At 41.3% G+C, this 19,883-nt stretch overlaps 1 protein-coding gene across 1 annotated transcript in view; it reads right to left on the bottom strand.

Moving 5' to 3' along the window:
• Cep83 (centrosomal protein 83) overlaps positions 1–13,481 on the bottom strand; it is a 93,664-nt gene extending 80,183 nt beyond the window's left edge. The window contains exon 1 of the mRNA XM_051139844.1: positions 13,203–13,481. The gene's annotated coding sequence lies outside the window, so the exon portion shown is untranslated. The remainder of the gene's footprint in view (positions 1–13,202) is intronic.
• Between the last annotated feature and the right edge of the window lie 6,402 nt (positions 13,482–19,883).

The following is a 19,883-nucleotide window of genomic DNA, read 5'->3' as shown; positions in this document are numbered from 1 at the left end:
TGGGTTCCAGGATCAAACTCAGGTCATGAGGCTTGTCTGTCTAACACTTCTACTTGCTGAGCCATCTCGCGAGCCCTCATCTATTGACCTGAAACCTTCTCTTTCATTTCTGGAGCCAGAATGCTGCCTACCCTGCTGCCAAGAAATACTTTACAATTAACCATTCTTAAAGAAAATATTGCACTGGGAAGAGGAAGCTCAAAGTTCAGCCATGGGAAGCTCATCCATTGTGAGAGCAAAGAAGAGACCCTCCATGCAGGATTCTCTCAGTTAGAAACTCCAATTGATCCCTCAATGTCCCTGGTCAATTTCTGCTGCGTGTTTATAAGCACAATTTGATGATGTTATATACCTGATACTTGCTATTTGTGTTTCGAAGCCAAAGGGGAAGCTCTGCTCTCCCCATGTTCTCAACCATGACCACCAAAGGACTGCCTCAACAGGAATGTCCCTCACTTAATGATGTTACCTTTCGTTTGCTCTCTCAATTAGGCTACTCCAGTCATCTCTGTGGGATGATGTGAGTGCCCAATTTGACGTTTTGCTATCTATCTGCTGGTTCTCTCTGATAATCACTATTTATTCTTTTACTTTTGCTTGATATATAACCTAAACTCATTCACACAAAAACAGACTCAGAATAAACAAAGATTTTTTGACCTAGAACACAAAAATATAGTCCTATATGAACACTAGACCAATGAGATAAACTGTCTTTAAAAACAACGGGGATGGCTCCTTAAGGAATAACATCAGAAGTTGACCTCTGGTCCAACCCCACCCCCACACACATGTGCTCATGAACACATATACACATGCGCCTCACACACATGCTCACATACCCTATATTTATCATATAATCTGTCCGATACATTTATAAGTATTCACACTTAAGAGATGAAAGCATATAAAAACTTTACACAACTATTCATAACAGCTTTGGGATTTGGACACAAATCCATCACAAGGTGAATAGATAAACAAATTGTGCTATTATTTTTGTAATGGAATATCACTCAGGAATAATAAGAAATGTATAAATGTCAAAATAATTATGCAGTGAGAACATATTCAGATAAAAATAGGATAATATCATTGCATTTGTATAAAAATCCAAGAAATACATGTAACAATAATAACAACAAAAAAAAAGAGATCATGATTTCAAGAGGGAGCAAGGAGGGGGAGGTCACACAGACAGGATTGGAATGGGGGAAGAGGAAAAATGAAGAGAAGATGATGTAACTATATTTTAATTTTAAAAAAATTACAAAAGAAACAAATTCAAGAAACACAAACCAATTGATACTTAAGAAAATCAAGAAGCTAACTCAACAAGTATATTTAAAATGACTAGTAATATATATAACACTGTTCAAAGAATTATGAGTAATACAAAGTGCAAAATAAGTTTTATCCTCCAGAGAAAAAACTCATTCATAAGCCATACAGCATTCAGAATATTTGATCCCACTGTGAACACCAGGTTGTAAACTGTAAAAACCTATCTCTTGTTTGGTGTGGTTGAGCCTTAACACACATCTTTAATCCAAGAATTTTCTGTATATTGTAAACAGATGATTAAGGTGTGGTTCAGCCAGCCTAGCACACACCTTTACTCCAAGAGCTTTCAGTACACAGGGCTTAATAATATTAAACCTAGGTCAAGAGGTGGAGCAAGAAACCAGCTGACAGGGATTAAGAGTAGGAGGGCCTCTGAGTTGAAGGTTATTTAAGACAGCTTGAGAAGCTGGGGGGGGGGGGGGGGGGTTGTTGCTTTTAGGATTTTGAACCTGAGCTAGCAAGCCTTTGGCCTTGGGTTTTTGCCCTTTTCCTCTTAGGCTATCAGCTGAGCTAGGGAGCTTTTTGGGCTTTTTCCTCTGAGATGTGAGCTGAGTAGGAAGGTCAGCTGGGTGCTTTCTCTGCCTCTCTGAGCTGGTAGGTTTTCACCCCGCATCTAGCTCCTGAGTCTTCACTGGTAAAATCAAACAAACAGAATTTTCATTTTTTATAACAACAATACAGCTTTCCTACTTCCAACACAATGGAGTAAAGCTAAAAATCTTTTTCACAAAAACAGCCAAACCCCAGCCATTTCATGCTCTGAAACCCAACCAAAGACTTAAAACATGGTCCAACTGTTCAATCATGAAAACAACTGGTACAGATAAGAGCCACACGCGTCCACAGTATTCTTACTTTGGCTGTCCTACCACTTCACACTGATGGATCAGTGAAGGAGTTCAGAGTGTAACACTGAAAACAACTGCAACATATTTGAAGGTAATCTGTTTCTGATGTGTGTCACTTAAAGTGGGGCTCTCTGTGACAGCACAGATGGATAGTACTTCCCACAGCCTCAGTTTAGAGGCCTCTTCAGGGCAAGCAAAGAACTAACTGGTAATTTTACAAAGGTCTAGAAATTAAAGAGAATCACAGGGACTTGATAAAGTGTCCACTAGCCCAGACAGAACAAAAACTGCAAACATGTAGACCAAAGACTCAGGCAGACACAAGCCACCACATATCCAGAGGAGCTGTACACACAGACTGAATCAAGAATACTAGTGAGAAGTAAAGCCAGCACAGACTTGCAAACAGCCTGCACTTAAATGCACCCTTGCTACACACGGGTCCATCCATGGGTCAGTTTGAACACGTCACGCTAATTCTTGTTTGAATACAAAGCTATACAGATACAAGAAAGCAACCTTACAAATAAATAGGACTAGGCTGAGTAATAGGAAGTGTCATTTCATTTAAAGACATTAAATTACATAAAGAACTTACTATAATATTGTATAATTGGGCTTATAATATGCGTAACTATGATACATATTTATGACAATAGTATCAAAAGGAAAAAAGAAGAGTTATATTGGAAGAAGTTCTGTAATTTAACAGTATTTAGTATTATTCTGAAACAGACTGCTATAAATTAAAATGCGTATTGCAACCTCTAGGAAAACCATTAAAAAATATAGTGAAAAAAAATCAATAGAATTTGAAAGGTACATTAAACAATATTTCAAAGTTATTAAAAAGAAAATAAAAAACAAAACAAATAGAAAATTTGGGAAAACGGCATAAATCCACAATATTGGCAATTGTACTAAACATTAATGTGCTCCATTTGAAGGACAGAGAATGCTAAACTGGTTTAATTTTTCTACAACTGCTATGTGTCGCTTGTGAAATATTTCGATGATTCAAAGACATAACAGGATAAAAGAAATGGGACCCAAAAAAAATTTTAAGGCATACAAATAGTAATCATAAGAAAGTTAGAATAGCTATATGGACAAACAAAATGTAAAACCAAAATTATTACTAAAACTAATTATATTCTATACTAATATTTAATAATGATGAAATATCAATAAACCATATATGACAAGTGTTTATGTGTCTAACAGAACCCCAACATATAAGAAGGGGGAAAAAGACCAAGATGGGGGGAGAGACAGTTAAAAAGAGAAAACTGCAATGAACGCCAAAATAAGACAAAAAATATTTAAGAATATGGGAGTTAACTGGCCTTATTAATTACCATGATTATAACTGACAGAATATTCCACCTGAATACTATTCCACAGCAAAAGATACAAAAAATACAAATAGACAGATTCACTACTTAGTAAGGCTAGCCAGGAACTCATTATATAGTCCAGGGTGATCCTCTTGCCTCAGTTTCCAAAGTGCTGGAATTATAGGTGTGTGTTACCATACTTAGTATACATCCTTAGTAAATACACAGGAACATTCTCCAGAATATGCCATACATTGAGCCTCAAAACTAATTTAGGAGAACAGAAAGTGCCTGTCATCTAAGCATGAGGACCTGAGTTCAGACCCCCAGAACCCCCACAAAAAGCCAGGTACAACCATCAACACATGTAATCTGGAAGTGGAAAAAGGAGGATCCCTGGAGTCTGCTGGACAGCCAGTCTAGCCCAACTAGTGAACTCCATGCTCAGCAAAAGACCCTATCTAAAGAAATATGGTGGAGAGCTATTAAGGAAAACACTGGTCATCAATCTCTGACCTCCACACACACATGCATAGCATAAACACACACACACACACACACACACACACAAAGAATCACTAAAAGAATGCCATCTGAGCACCAGATTGTGTTGTGTAAGTGGCTCACAACAATAAGAAATATGGGAGTGAGGGCTGGAGAGATGACTCAGCAGTTAAGAGCACTGGTTGATCTTCCTGAGGACCTGGGTTCAAGTCCCAGCTCACACAAGGCAGCTCACAATGCCTGTAAGAGTCCAGTTCCATGTTACCAAACCCACCCAGACATACAAGCAGGCAAAACACAAATACACATAAAATAACAATAAAGTATTTTTTAAATAAGAAAATAAACAGGATTAAACTATTTTTTTAAACCTCAATTATTAGTAATCAACATACTTCTAACACAGGGATCAAAGGGAGAGAAAATCCACAAGGTAAAAGAAAAAAGTTTGTTTTTCATTTTGTTTTGTTTCCTTTTTTAAGACAAGGTTTCTCTGTGTAGCCTTAGCTGGCCTTAGCTCGCCTTGGACTCAAAGATCCACCTGCCTCTGCCTCTCAGGTGCTGAGATCAGAGGCATCCACCACCACACCCAGACACAAGGTAAAATGTTTAATGTATTTTAGAGATTGTTGTTACTGGGTTGTTGTTGTTGTTAAACAGGTCTCATGTAGCCCGGGCTGGCTTTTTAACTTGCTATATAGCCTAGAATAACCCTGAATTTGATCCTTGTTTGCTTCTACATTCTTAGTGCTGAGATTACAGCATGTACCACCTCACAAAGCTGAACCCAGAGTTTTATTCATCAGCCAAGCATTCTACCAGTTTAGTTACATCCGCAACCCTTATAATCATGTTTTGAATAAATGATACAAAACATAGTATACCTCAAAAGGTACACAATAAAGCTAACAATACTTAGATTGAAATACACAGGGTCGAAGATGTCTAAAAGATAGAACCGCCCAGTATAAACAAGTGCTTTCAGTTTAGTTCATCCCTAGAGCCACACACCTCTACACCTCTATGCCCCACACCCTTGCCATGCCCTCACAGTCACTTAGAGGAAGGATGAGGGCACTCTATACCTGCATACCTGTTATATCAGCACTCAAGGGCTGCAGCTGCCCAATGACACAGCACTCACCTAAACATACACAAGGCTACACAAATGCACTTTTTAGTGCAACCAAAAACAAATAAATAAAAATAAACCCAAAGCAAGCAGCAAGAAAAGTGTTATCTGAACAAAAGCTGGTGAATCTGAAATAAGAAAAAGGAATATAAAAGTCCTTAACAAAATGAATACAAACCATATTCAACAAAAAAAAAGATTATAAAATGACCAAATTGGAATTATCCAGGAATAATGTTTTACTCTCCAAAAGTCAGTTAATAATGAAGGGGCGGGGGAACCTCTGGGCAAATCACACATACCATGTAATGTGATTTTTAATTAAAAACTTTAATTAAGGACAACAAGAAGACTGGGTAGGTAAAAGTGTCTACCACATTAACCTGTGATGATGGCTCCTTCAATTCTTGGAAGCCATTAAAGGTGGAAGGAAAAAAACCTGTGTCACAAAGGTGTTCTCTAAACCTTCACATCTGCATTATGACACGAGTGTGCACACTCACACATGCGTGTACACAAACAACAACTAAAACCAGAACAGAAAGGAACTTCTTCAATCTGGTAAAGTATCCTTAGAAAAGTATGGGCCCAAACTCTAGTTATTATCACATTTCACAGTGGAAATGTGCATGCCTTTCCCTTAAGAACAGGAACAACATACTTTCAACATTTTAATTAGTGAATTTATTCACTTTATATCTCAATTGTAGCCCCTCCCTCCTCTTCCCTTCTGCCCTCTTTCCCCACCCCCTTCCCTATTCCTCAGAAAAGGGGAGCCCCCCTACCTACCCACCTCAGCTCATCAAGTCCATCAAGATTGAGCATGTCCTCTTCCCCTGTGGCCTGGTAAGTGACCAAAAAGCAGGCAACAGAGTCCAAGTCAGAAACAGCCCTCACCCCGCTCCCCTTACTAGGGGATACATGAAGCTGTAGAGGAATTTTAATTAAGAACATAGGTGCTTTGGCAAGAGATCACATCCAAAGACCTTCTAGGTCTATGTGATCCTGGCTGGAATACAAACACGCCTTTAATCCAGGAGAGAGAGACAAACAGATCTGAGTTTAAGCCCAGCCTGGTGGTATAGAGCAAGTGGTGGTGCTCGCCTTTAATCCCAGCACTCCTGGAGGCAGAGGCAGGATGATCTTTGACTTCAAGGGCAGCCTGGTCTACAGAGTCAGTTCCGGGACTGTCTAGGCTACACAGAGAAATCATGTCTTAGAGAAAGAAAGGGGGGAAGGGAGGGGGGAGGGAGAGAGAGAGAGACAGAGACAAACAGAGAGAGACAGAAAGAAAAGCTTAGGTGCAGGCGTGACGGTACACACATTTAACCACTAACAATGAAGGTGAAGTTAAGGAAAGTAAAGTAAGCACCATGTGTGAAAGGGATGTTCAACTGAGTGGCACGAAAGGTGACGAATCAGGGAAAATGTGGGCTAACATCCATCCATGTAAAAAAGGCAGGAATTCTGATCAATTTTTATTAGATTAATATATCTTGTTATATGTGCCTGCATGTATGTATGTGTACTACAGACATGCTTAGAAGGTCAGAAAAGGGCATCAGATTCCCTGGAACTGGCGTTGATTGGTTGTGAACCACCACGTGAGTGCTGGAAATCAAACCCATGTCCTCTACAAGAGAAATGTGCTCTTAAGTACTAACTCATCTCTCCAACACCAATGAATCTTAAAAAATAAAGATTACAAGTATGGAAGGAGAGAAAAAGACGGGTACATATCTCACAAGCGTTTCTAACATTAGAATGGATGAAAAACAATAGCTTAATGCCCACTATGACTGAGTCAGGTATTACAATCTGCCTTTTTTGATAGAATACAACTGTTTGACAATGTATCATTTTCCATACAGAAACAGTAATTACAACCCCTTGACTTCAGAATTCAGGCTCCAAACTCTTCTGTTTGGAGCTTGGCATCTTAGATCCCAAGCTCAGATCTTTACAGAAGATGACTTTCGAGAAATAGGTCTACAGAAAGCAACAACTTCCACCAGTAAACACATTTGACATGCACATCCTTTGGCTTCCAAGATGACTCTAGTTCTCCTCACTAGGCCTCCATCTCTACATTCATGCAGATGTTTACCCTTTTCCAATCCCTGTCAGTTATAGCCAAGATCCTTACCACCACTATTGCTAATGGCTCCTGATTCTCTCCCTTACCCAGGAAACTTTTCCTCCATGGTATTCCCTGACTTAACTCCCTCCAGTCCAAGTGAATATATCTTACTCACCTTTAAACTTAACTAAAGTATAGTGTCTTCTACTTGTAGATCTACATTGGGGGTCCTTCCTACATGTCCCAAAATATAGTCACATTTATCCTTATAGCATTTAGTGTATTAAATCTAATTATTTCATCCATTTCCCCAGTTTAAGATAGTAGACAATAATGCATTTAAGACAGTAAGGTCTTATTTTCCATTTCCCCAGTGTCTAATATACTACAGGACATATAAAAGAAATTCAAAGCCTGGTGCAGTGGCACTTGCCTGTAATCCTAGCACTCTGGGAGGCAGAGGCAGTGAGTTTGAGGACAGCATGGTCTACAAAGAGAGTCCAGGACAGCCAAGGCTATGCAGAAAAGCCCTGTCTCACAAAACTCAAGAAGAAGAGGGAGGCAGGGAGGAGGAAGAAGAGGAGAAGAAAGAAAAAAGGAAGAAGGAGAAGGAGGAGGAGGAGAAGTTCAAATGTCTAAACCAATTATCAGTAAAAACAAGTTGCTTACATTGGAACTATACAATTTCTGAAAGAAGTTTTCAAAGACTTCCTTTTTCAAATGAGAAAGATTAAGAGACTTACTACCTTAGTTTGGTTTCTATTGCTGTGATGAAATACTGACCAAAATAATGTGGGAAAGAGTTTGTTTCTTTGTTTTGTTGTTTTCAGGGAGAGCCTCACTACATAGCTTTGGCTGGTCTGGATGTAGGTCTGGCTGCCTCAAGCTCAAAGAGATCCACCTGCCTCTGCCTCCTGTGCTGGGATTAAAATGGGAAGCCACCATTGGCCAGCTGGTTTACTTCGGTTTATATTTCCAGGTAACAACAGTCCATCACTGAGGGAAGTTGGAGCAAAAACTCAAGGCAGGAAACCAAAGCAGAGACCATGAAGGAACTCTGTACTGACTTGCATCTTCTGGCTTGCTTAGCTGGCTTCCTACATAACTCAGTACTACCCATCCAGGGGTGGCACCACCTACGGTATAGCAATCATTAATCAAGAAAAAGCCCATGTGAGGGCTTGCCTGCAGGCCAATCTAAGGCAATTCCTCACCTGAAGTTCCTGCCTTCCAGGTGACGCCCTTTTGTCGAGTTGACCCCCCAAAACAACACACAAACCCCCCCTCAGCTGGTGTGCTGGGTCTTTGGTTGTCTTCTCATACAAGCACAACCTGCGAAGGTATGTTTAGTGCTCTAAGGTTCCCATGTAGCTCCAGAGGGCACAAAAAAGTTCATTTCAACTTAACTGTAGAGAAGGCTGGCATTAACAATTAATAGCTTTCCTACACTTTGCTGCTTGATCCAATCTTTTCAGATATCCTTTATATACACCATTACTCAAAGCATTTATAATACATCTCTGTGAAAAATAATGTCAGCCCCCTAAGACATATACTCAAGGCTGTATACTGTATGCTCTTTAATACTGTATTTGCTTTAAAATAAAATGTGATGTAGATGAGAAAGATGAAAGTGAGCACTAGAGACAGGACTGCACCCTGAAAATCCCTAGTTTTCAGTGGTTGCTGTGTTACTGCAACAGTGTTACAGGGCAACAACTTAGAAGTTAGACTGGCAAGCGCACTTAAACTTAACCCAAGATTTATAAACTACTCCAGGACTCAACTTCACCTTTTTATAACTTCACCTAAAGACTCTTAAACCAGACATAGAATTCCGAAAAGCTTATTAAAATTACCGACAAGTTTAAAGACATAGTTTGAGAATGGCAAGTACTTTCCAAAAAGATAAGATCAGATATTAGGCTCCTCCTAGCTCTAAATTTTAATTCTTAAAGTACTTTAAAGTCACAATATACAGAAAGCAACAACGGAGCATTTTCCAGCATTCTTGGTTTCTATCCTCCTAGAATATTGCTCAAGCACAAAAGAAATAGCACTGGACTTGACATGACAGTCAGTGGTCTTTCCGTGATCCAAAAGTATAATCCTGACAGAAAATAGGCAACTAATGAACTTCAGAGGATTGCTAATTTACAAGAAGCAAATTAGAGTACTGACACAGTGTCATAAATTAAGTGTTGACGGAGCAAAAAGTAGGATGGAAAGAAGTGAAATGAGATGGGAAGAGACCAGAAGGATGCAAGAGGAAGAGAGGAAAGGAAGACTAAAGTACTCAGGTTTTAAAACTAAGGGTTTTCTAGAAAGAACCAGGAAATTGACCAAACTTACCACGCCCAGTGGGAGCAGAACCAGAATTCCTGAGGGAGGTCTTAGGGTTGCTAATGTCGTGGGAAATTCTCAAATATTCATTCACACTTTCTAGGAACAAAACCTTTCCTTTTGGTACCCGCCCCCCCCCCCCATTTGCTTGTTTGTTTAGTTGGTTTGGTTTTTCAAGTCTTGGAACTCGCTCTGCAGACCAGGCTAGCCTTGAACTCAGAGATCCAGTTGCCTTTGCCACCTGAGTGCTGGAATTAAAGATGTGCACCACCACCACCACCCCGCTGATCCCCCATTCTTTAATATTCTATCTTGTGGTTTAAGCTGCCTTTCCTATATTTTTAAACCAACTCTGACTTTTACGGTAATAGGAAGGTCACAGGTTCAAATGAACATTTGTCATACAAGAAACATCTCTTCAACAAGTTCTGTTTAGAAAAAACAAAGGATATGCTCATGAAAGAGGTTAATCTATAGTCAGGAAGAACAAAGAAAGAAAGAAAGAAAGAAAGAGAAAAGAAAGAAAGAAAAAAGTCTAAGTATCAAATAAATGTGACTCACAAATACTGTAGAATTTCAAATGTCATGGTGAAACTGAACCTACAGAAAAGGTATGAATTAGATTCAAAAAAAAAAAAAGAAAGGAAGGGAAAAATTGGTGCAGGATAGAAAGAAATTAAGAATGATACAGGAAGGAGAAGGTAGATTTAAAGGATAATGGAGAAGGGGCTGGAGAGATAGCTCAGAGGTTAAGAGCACTGACTATTCTTCCAGAGGTCCTGAGTTCAATCAATTCCCAGCAACCACATGGTGGCTCACAACCACCTATAACATGATCTGATCCCCTCTTCTGGCTTGCAGGTGTACATGCAGGTAGAGCACTGTATACATAATAAATAAATTTTTTTAAGAAAAAAAAGGATAATGGAGAAAAACAATTTGGACAAAGGCACTTTTTCCATAATGAGTTAAGACCTTGGAAAGCCAAGCTGAGACAATTTTGAAGATGTCATTGTAGGTCAAGAACTCAGTTTCCATGGGGAGGGACTGGAGAGGTGGCTCAGCAGTTACAGCGTTGACTGCTCTCACAAACATCAGGCCTTTACAACTGCCAGTAACGGCCGGCCGGGCGTGGTGACACATGCCTTTAATCCCAGCACTCGGGAGGCAGAAGCAGGCGGATCGATGTGAGTTCGAGACCAGCCTAGTCTACAAAGTGAGTCCAGGATGGCCAAGGCTACACAGAGAAACCCTGTCTCGAAAAACAAACAACAAAAAAAACCAAAAACAAAAACAAACAAAAAAAAAAAAAAAAACCTGCCAGTAACGCCAGCTCTAGTCAATGGCTCATTATTACAACAGCAGCATTTAAAAGACACAGGAAGCAAGAACTAAAATGAAACCTACGGGTGTATAAATCTGATGTTTTGATTTCTATTGCTAATAGTCTGAATTTAAAGACATCATTTATCACAGTTTCACATCACTATGCTTACAAGCATGGTGGCTCACACACGCAGTCCCAGCACTGGGAAGGCTGAGCCACAACATGGAAGAACTGCTGAGTTCTAATAAGCCTGAACTAAAAATACAAGATTAGGCTTCAACTTAAAATAACAACAACAAAGAAAAAATGTAGAAACAAACAACAACAAAAAGATCATTTAAGCCAACCATTCAGGCTTGTAGTCCCAGTTAGGTCTCAAGAAATTCCTTTTACCAAAGTCTGTCATTTAGGCAAAAACCAGCATCCCCTGAGGGACTTGAGATAGTTCCTACATGCTAAAAGGGGTCATTCTTATCTCTGGCAAAAGGGACATAATAAGGCTGTTCCACTAACCTATGCCTGAGATGCCTATTAGCATATCAAAATCTAAGCTAGCCGCTAGGATCCCTCAGTCCCTACTCACAAATAGCAGTCACAGAGTCATCCTGGCTGGCATACCTGGACCCTCTAACCCTCTCCAGCCCTAAAGCTTCTCACCCCCTCCCCAGCCTCTCCTTTCTATATAACCTTAGTCAGCTTGGCTACTTGCTCTGTTGGCTCTCCGTTCTGCTTTAGACCCAACTCCAGGACTCCACTCCTCTTTCTTTTCTCGCTGTCCCCCCTCTCTCTCCTCTCATGGCGCTGTCTATTCTGTTGGCCATGTTCAGTCTGGACTCCTCTTGATGTCTCTTCTCCTCAGCCATTTACCTTGGAGTGGTTATCCTCTTTTTTTTTTTTGTTCACTCCAGAATTCAAGAGGCTGAGGAACAGAAATCGCCAAATCAAAGTAAGCCTGGTACAAAAAGCCAGACCAAACAGGCCACTTAATTTACCAAAATCAAAGTAAGCCTGGTACAAAAAGCCAGACCAAACAGGCCACTTAATTTACCATTCAAGTTATAGCATTAAGGATTCAACAAGTGGAGAGTGAGGCTTAAAAACTTGTACTGTTTTGCAGTCTCTCAAATGTATGTAACTCTAAAGTGCTATCCTCTTATTTTTTGAGAATAGTACTAAATACAGCCTGCATACTCGTTAGCAAAGAAACACTCTAAGAGAAATGCTCAGTGTACTCTGGAATAAATAACAGCCAAAGAACAGCTCAAATCCATTTGCAACTCTCCAAAGGGTTATGTGTGACACAGAAAAATCAAAGCTTTCTAATAATTCTAAATAAAATTGGTTTCAGCCAGGCGATGGTTGCAGAGGCAGGCGGATCTTCAGGTTCCAGGCCAGCCTGGTCTACAAAGCTAGTCCCAGGACAGCCAGGGCTGTAACACAGAGAAACCCTGTCATGAAAAAACAAACAAACAAAAACAACAACAACAAATAGTTTGAAATCAAATCTGAATACAAAAGGTGGCAAATGTAAACCACCTATAGGCTAAAAGCATAAATTTGGAGAACTCTGAACTCAGATTAAGAGGCAACACTTACATTCTAGTTGAATATTAGACTTGTTTACGATGATGTTGCTTGGTAACAGAAGCACAGCTTTAACAACGTCCTCAGTTACGTAGACTTCAGTTTAGTACTTTATACTAATAGTCTGAGCATATTATGAATTTATCATATATAAAAATTCAAAACAAATGTATCATTATTCTAAATATCTTTGGCCAAGTTAGTGACTTGATAATTAGAAGATGGCCAAAGACTTAAAGACACTAGGTAAAGGGCATGTTTAAAAGCCAAGTGTCGCTTTACCATAATCAGATATAAGACTAAGAATCTGCCAAAGTATCAAGCCCAAAATACACTTAACACACTGCAGACCTTCGCTCTGAACATCCGCAAGCATCACTATTACAACTGTCTTTAAGGACAAGGAAAATGACAGCGTGGCTTCTGCGGCGCAAATTAAACTGGAGGTGCTTTACATTAAGCCAGTTACTCAGCTGGCTACCATGCCGCAGTGCACCAAAAAGTCCCGTAAGGAGTTTCACGTGCTTTAAAAAAAAAAAAAAAAAAAAAGGTACGCAGAACTCATCTCAGGGCCTGCCTTCCTAACACGCGCTCCCACTACTTTACCAGGAAGCAAAACCGGAGTTCAAGGGCGGGCAGGGCGGAGGGGTACTGCAGGATTCCAACCAGATGCCGAGCGTGCCTAAAAAGAGAGGTTACCTACCAAACTCACAGATGCTCCTTGCAGCGTGCCCAAGTAACACTGCCGCGCTCGCCCCCGGGGGACCCCGACACAGCTCCGACCACGGCCACCCACTCTGCTCTGCTCGCCCAGGCATTGGGGCCGAGGAGTCCCGACGGTCCCACCGCTGGGGTAGTCCGCCCAGCCCGCCACGCCTGGCCCGGTCCCCCGGCGGCCGCTCACACGCCGCGGGCTGCAAGCTCGAGGCAAGCTGAGGTAGCCCGGGAAACTCGGAGGGCCGAAGAGGGCGGCGGCGGCGGCGGCAAGCCCGGCTCCTCCTCCGCGGCCCAGCCTCTTCAGCAGACACGCCGCCCCCTTAGCCCGCCGCCCGCCGCTCTCCGCTCCCGAGCGTGGCGGAGCCGACCTCTGTCGGAGCCACTGCGGCTGCGCGAAGCAGGAAGCCCCGCCCTCATACGTCATCAGCGCCGCGCACCGCCCTGGCCCAAGCCGTTGGCGAAGGAAACCGGCGACGGTTGCGCGGGCAGCGGCTGCTACGGTGGGAAAAGTGGGAATGTCACTCCGGGACGTCCCTGTGGACCTATTCGAAACCCCGCGAGCCCGAGGAACGGCAGATCGCTCCCATGACACTCGTGTCGAGGAGCCGGTCTCGCCTCAAGCCCTGTTGTACCTTGCTAGTGGGTTGAGGGACTCTCTACCCTCGTCCTGTTACTATCACACGTCCATTTCTGACGGCTTGGACAGTGCTCTCGCCGCCACCTCTGTCCCTGCCCTCCTGTCATCGTGCCTGCTCGGCGGATTTTCGGGCTCTGGCAGACAGTCAGCCTGCGAGTGCGGAGTCGCTCCAGCTTGCCACCCCTGCAAGTCAGGTCAGGAGCTCCTGCCCCAGTCTTCATCCTGTAGGTCCGCCTACCCAGGGGTGACAGGGAGAGCCCCTGGTCTTAAGGCTGTGAACTAAATTGACACCTGGTGCCAGCTTGACAGTATTTGTAAGCTAAAGGTTGAAATAAAATAAGCTTTCAGCGTTTCAAGGTGGGAGAAACAGGCGTCCCGTCTGTAGCCACGCTTGCTGTGGGGCTTGGATCTTGACAGTGCATCATGAAGCGTAGCTTATGCTTGCCCACGAGATTACTGTATCCAGCCTCTGAGTAGAATGGCGACTGAGCTGTGACAGTTTTCTTGAAATGTGGGTGAGGGGCATCAGAAGCACACAGTTACAGGTGGGTTGTATAAATGAGATACGTGGGGACACATTCAGGATCTTGCATACATACACATCTTTTCCGCTATATAGTTTACATTTCCTTTTCTCTGCCATTGGCCTTTTTTTTTTTTAAAGATGCATTTATTTATTATTATGTATACAGTGTTCTGCCTGCATGTACACCTGCAGGCCAGAAGAGGGTATCAGATCACATTATAGATGGTTGTGAGTCACCATGTGGTTGCTGGGAATTGAACTCAGGACCTCTGGGAGAGCAGTCAGTGCTCTTAACCTCTGAGCCATCTCTCAGCCCTTTTTTTGGGGGGGGAGGGGGAGGTTTTGAGACAGGGTTTCTCTGTATAGCCTTGGCTGTCCTGGACTCGCTTTGTAGACCAGGCTGGCCTCGAACTCACAGCGATCCGCCTGCCTCTGCCTCCCGAGTGCTGGGATTAAAGGCATGTACCACCACACCCGGCCTGCCATTGGCTTTTGTATTTGTAAATGTGCACACTATATATTCCCAATGCCAACAGAATTATATAGTGTTTAAAGAGATACTTGAGTTATTTATGGTAGTAATAAATAGACAACTTCCTTTAAAAAAATTGCCAAAGCTGCATGTGGGGAAGAATTCAGTGACACTTGCCAGTGTGTGGGAGGCAAGGCAGGAGTGGACATAAAAGGAATAAAAAGATGTAAATAACTCAGTATAGAACAAATTGAATTTGTAATAATAATAATAATAATAATAATAATAATAATAATAATAATAATAAGTGTGACAGAAGGAACTCCAGGCCCATATAGCTGTACTAATGGATTTCATCAACACTTATTTCAGAACTACGCTGTTTCAGAAAAACAAAACAGTAAGAAACCCAGCGTAATCTTAGTACCAAAAATTGTCAAGAATATTTAATAAGACAATCACAGACCATTATTCTTCATAAACTCAGGCTTTTAAATTCATAAGATATTAGCAAATTAAAGTTTACAATATAGAAAATTAGAGCATGACCAAAGAGGATGAAATTTAATACAGGACAGGAGTTCATAATATTAATGGAACAAGAATAAACATAATCATAGTCCCAATAGATACAGAAAAAACATATTTTACAAAATTCAAAACTCAATGTTCAAAAGTCTTAGCAAGCCAAGAACAGGAGCTAGCAGGGGCAGTGTTCAAGAGCTCTGGTGGTGTGGGTGGAGGAAAGCTGGTGAGCTGACCACCTAGGCCCAGACCCAGGGCTTTAAGTTGGCCTATCCCAACATCTGCCCTATCTGTGATCTGCTGGAGATCATTAAAGGGCGAGTGGCCTTGAGTAGATTGGTTATCATCTTTTGAAAACTATAATGGTGACAAAGGAACTCTGATTCCACAAAATTAGGAATAGAATTAAGACAGTTTCTATGCTATAGCAGATGAGGTGGCACGTACCTGAACCCTCAGCGACTTGGGAAAGCAGGGTGGGATGATTAGTTGACTCTTGAGTTCAAGACTGTAACAAAGTCCTATCTCAAAGAAGAATTTGTTTCCACACTTCTAAGGACCTAGGAGACCCTAATCAATGCAATTAAGTAAAAATAAAGTGTCTATAGATTAGAAAAAAAGCAGCTTCTGGTTTCAGAACTTGTTGTAAAGCTATAATAAGACAGTCCTGGGAAGATTGCTGTGTGGATAAAGTGCTTTTATTGCATAGACATGAAAACCTGATTCTTGATCTCTGCACTCATATAAAGCTAGGCACAGCAGCACACATCTGTAATCCAGACGTGTGTGGGTTACAGGCAGATCCTGGGGGCTCACAGGCCAGCTAGTCTAGACAAAACAACAAACTCCAGATTTAGTGAGAGACCCTCTCCAAAAAAAAAAAAAAAGATGGAACTGGATAGAAGAAGACACATAGACCTCTACACATGTGCACACAGGCAGGCACATGGGCACAAACATTCATATACCACACACACAGAGATACAAACAACAAATACTGTCATCTACTGTTATAGATAAGTGAAACAAAATTGAAGAGTTCAGAAATGTATATTTATGATCTGTTAGTTGGTTTTCAGTATGTGTTGAGATGCAAGAGGAAATAGTACTGGGAAAATTAGATATCCACATATGATATAAAGTTGGGAACCTACCTCAGTGCAGTTATAAGTGTTTTAAGATGAACCGGAAACTTCATGTAGCCCCATGCTGCTGCCAGGGGACATGTCTGAGTCTGTGGTCCTATTGCAGCTGGGTCTGTGTTGAAGTCCAAGGCCCTTGTTACCACCAAAGACCATGCAGATGTCCCTGTCTGGCTGTCTCCAGAGGACATGTTAATATCCAAGCACTATGCTGAGCTGGCCCCACCCCTCACATGGGCATCAAGGGAGAGCTGGCTCTGGTGGTGTGGGTTCAGAGAGCTGGCCCAAATGCTGTGAGTGCAGGAGAGCTTTTCCTGATCCTCACCAGATGCAGCACTTGAGCAAGCAGGCCCTGCACCTTGCCATGGTAACACAGTAGAGCTGGCCATGGTGTCCTCGGTGTGGGTGAGCTGGCCCCAAGGGCAGGAGAGCTGGCCCTGCCCCTTGACTGCTTCAGCACTGGGTGAGCTAGCAGGAGCAGTGTTCAAGAGCTCTGGTGATGTGGGTGGAGGAAAGCTGGTGAGCTGACCACCCAGGTCCAGATCCAGGGCTTTAAGTTGGCCTATCCCAACATCTGCCCTATCTGTGATCTGCTGGAGATCATTAAAAGGCTGGTGCCGCAGATTCAAAGTTTCAGGATCTACCATGACATGGGGCAAAAACAGGATGTCCAAGAGGAATCCCTGTGAAGATCCAGTATAGATAGCGTAACAGAAGCCAGAGGCCTCAAACCAGACCAGTGACCCGTTGCAATGAACATTTGAAAATAAAGATATGTGAACAAAAGAGTATACTGTGTGACATGTTGCAATACAATGCAGCTTCCATGATGAAAATTTTCTTTTTTGTTTTTTCTTGGGGGTTTGCAAGGGTGGAGAACAGATACAAAGGGATAGGGAGATGACTGGGATCAGTGTGCATCATGTGAAATTCACAAAGAATAAAAAGTTAAAAGGAAATTTTTTAGAAAGATCTAAACTATATGATACCCTATCTCAAAAAAATGAAAAATTAACACATGGCCTAAAATTTTAAACAAGGGATCAATTTTGTAAATTTCTTGATAAAACAAAGACTGTTCAATAATCTTTAGTCAAAAGAAATGTAAGTAACGGGTTCCATTCCACATATTGGGGAGATAAAGTCAGTCTTGTATAGCCCAAATGTCAGTGATTATATAAAGCAGCTGGGACTCACACATCACTGGCATTAGTGTAACATATGTTAGAAAAGTGTTTCACAGTTTCTTCAAAGTTAAACATCAATCTAACCTACGCACAATCCATTAATCTCAGTTACTTAACTGAAATGAAATTCAAGTTTATAAGTAAACTATATGTTTAAAACGGCCTTATTCATAATAACAAAGTAGCCACTAAACTATCACAGGAACACAGATAAAATAGGAAAATTATACATTCACACAATAGACTATAAGTCAGCAATATAAGGAGCACGCTTGTCAATACACCCAATGACATGGATAAATCTCAATGTTTTTATAAACAGAAGAAGCTGGGCACAGCAGAGTGCATGATACTTGGTTCTGTTCATATAAAATCCAAGAAAAAAGTTTTATAAATTTCAAGGTGATTTTTAAGACACGGCAACATGGTAGGAAAAGAGTCTAAAGGATCTTAATGAGTAAAATGTCTATATTTTGTCTCCTGATAGTTTTTAACAGTTGTCAAAACTCACAAACTAAGTACCTAAGATCTGTGCATTTTATTCTGTATCAGCTATACCATGATAGCTTATATATTTAAAAGAATTCATAGAAAGTATGCTTTTCTATTCACTGAAATTCTAATGGCTGCTAGGAAGGCCTCTCTCTTCCTGAAACAAGATACCCAGGCAGTCTGAGCAGGAATTAGGAAACTGCTTGGGAAAGTGAAACACAAATCAGCCCTCAGGACCAACAGTCAAAATCCATGGCTTCTGTGAGATGGAAAACATCCATCTGAAAGGACTGTGTCTGATGAGAACAGAAGGGAAATTATGTGGGAAGAGAAAAGAGGTGAGCAAGAGGGGCATAGGAGAAGGCTGGCGAGACAGCTTCACCAGGGAAAGCTGGATCACTAGAACCACCTGACGGTGGGGAAAGAACAGTCTCCACTAAGTTGTACTCTGACCTTCACATGTGCACCATGCATGCATATCATGCTCATGAGCGCACGTGCGCGCACACACACACAAACACACACACACACACACACACACACACACTAATTTTAAAAAGGGATTGGAGAAATGACAGTAAAGGAAGAAGACAAAAAACTATAATAGCATACAAATACATGAAAATGATGTAGTGAAACACATTTATATGCTCTAACTTAAGTTTAGCCCATTTATATGCCTTTGCAATAAAAACAAAACAAAACAAAAGAAAAACACTACACAGGGTCAACATACCAACCACTCATCTTTTGATATTGAAAAATAATTATGGCCAGGTGTAGTGGCCATAATAATTCCACGACTGGGAGGCAGAAACGGGGGAAGTTTGAGGCCAGCCTGGTGTGCAAAGTGAGTTCCAAGACATCTGTATACAGAGAAATCCCGTATCTAACCAAAAATAAACAAATATGAGCTGCACTGGATATATCCAAATGTTTTGTCATTCCTTAATTACATAGTATTTATATTGTAGTAGGCATAAATGTGTCATAACAGAAACTTGAAATGATCAGGTCAGAAAGTGGTTTATTGTGCCTTACAGTTTGGAGTGTTATTGTGTATAATTGGTCTGTTGCTTTTGAGCCACTGCTGGGGCAACATACCATAGCAAGAAATGCAGAGTTGAGAGGTTCTCAGCCTGTAGGTGGTAACCCTATTCACAGCGGTCACCTAAGACAATCGGAAAGCACAGATATTTATATTAAGATTCATAACAGCAGCAAAGTTATGAAGTAGTAATGCAAATCACTTATTGGGATCACAACAACATGAGGAATTATAGTAAAGGGTCGCAGCCTTAGGAAAGTTGAGAGCCACTGAAATAGTTGACCAGAATTGATCAAGTTCATGGGTGGGAAGTGCAAGAGAAATAGGAAATGGTGGCTGGGTTCCACTATTTCCTTCAAGGGCAGACCCCTCAGACCCCCCCATAATCAAGACCTCTCAGGAGACCCCACATTGTCAAGGCTTTACTATCTCCTAATAGTACCACACTGGGAAGCCTCTGTTTCCCAGATGAAATTTCAGAAGGGCATTTATGATCCAAACTGTAACAATAAATAATATAGGTATAATTTAAAAGGATACAGGAGAATATACATATGTTATATACAAGTACATTTTATAAAAGGAGCTTGAGCATCTATAGATTTTCTTATCCATAGAACATCTGGGGCCCAATCCCA

The sequence above is a fragment of the Acomys russatus genome, chromosome 31 (genome assembly GCF_903995435.1).
Source record: "Acomys russatus chromosome 31, mAcoRus1.1, whole genome shotgun sequence".
Lineage (NCBI taxonomy): Eukaryota > Metazoa > Chordata > Mammalia > Rodentia > Muridae > Acomys > Acomys russatus.
This window is presented reverse-complemented; position numbering and strand designations above follow the sequence as displayed.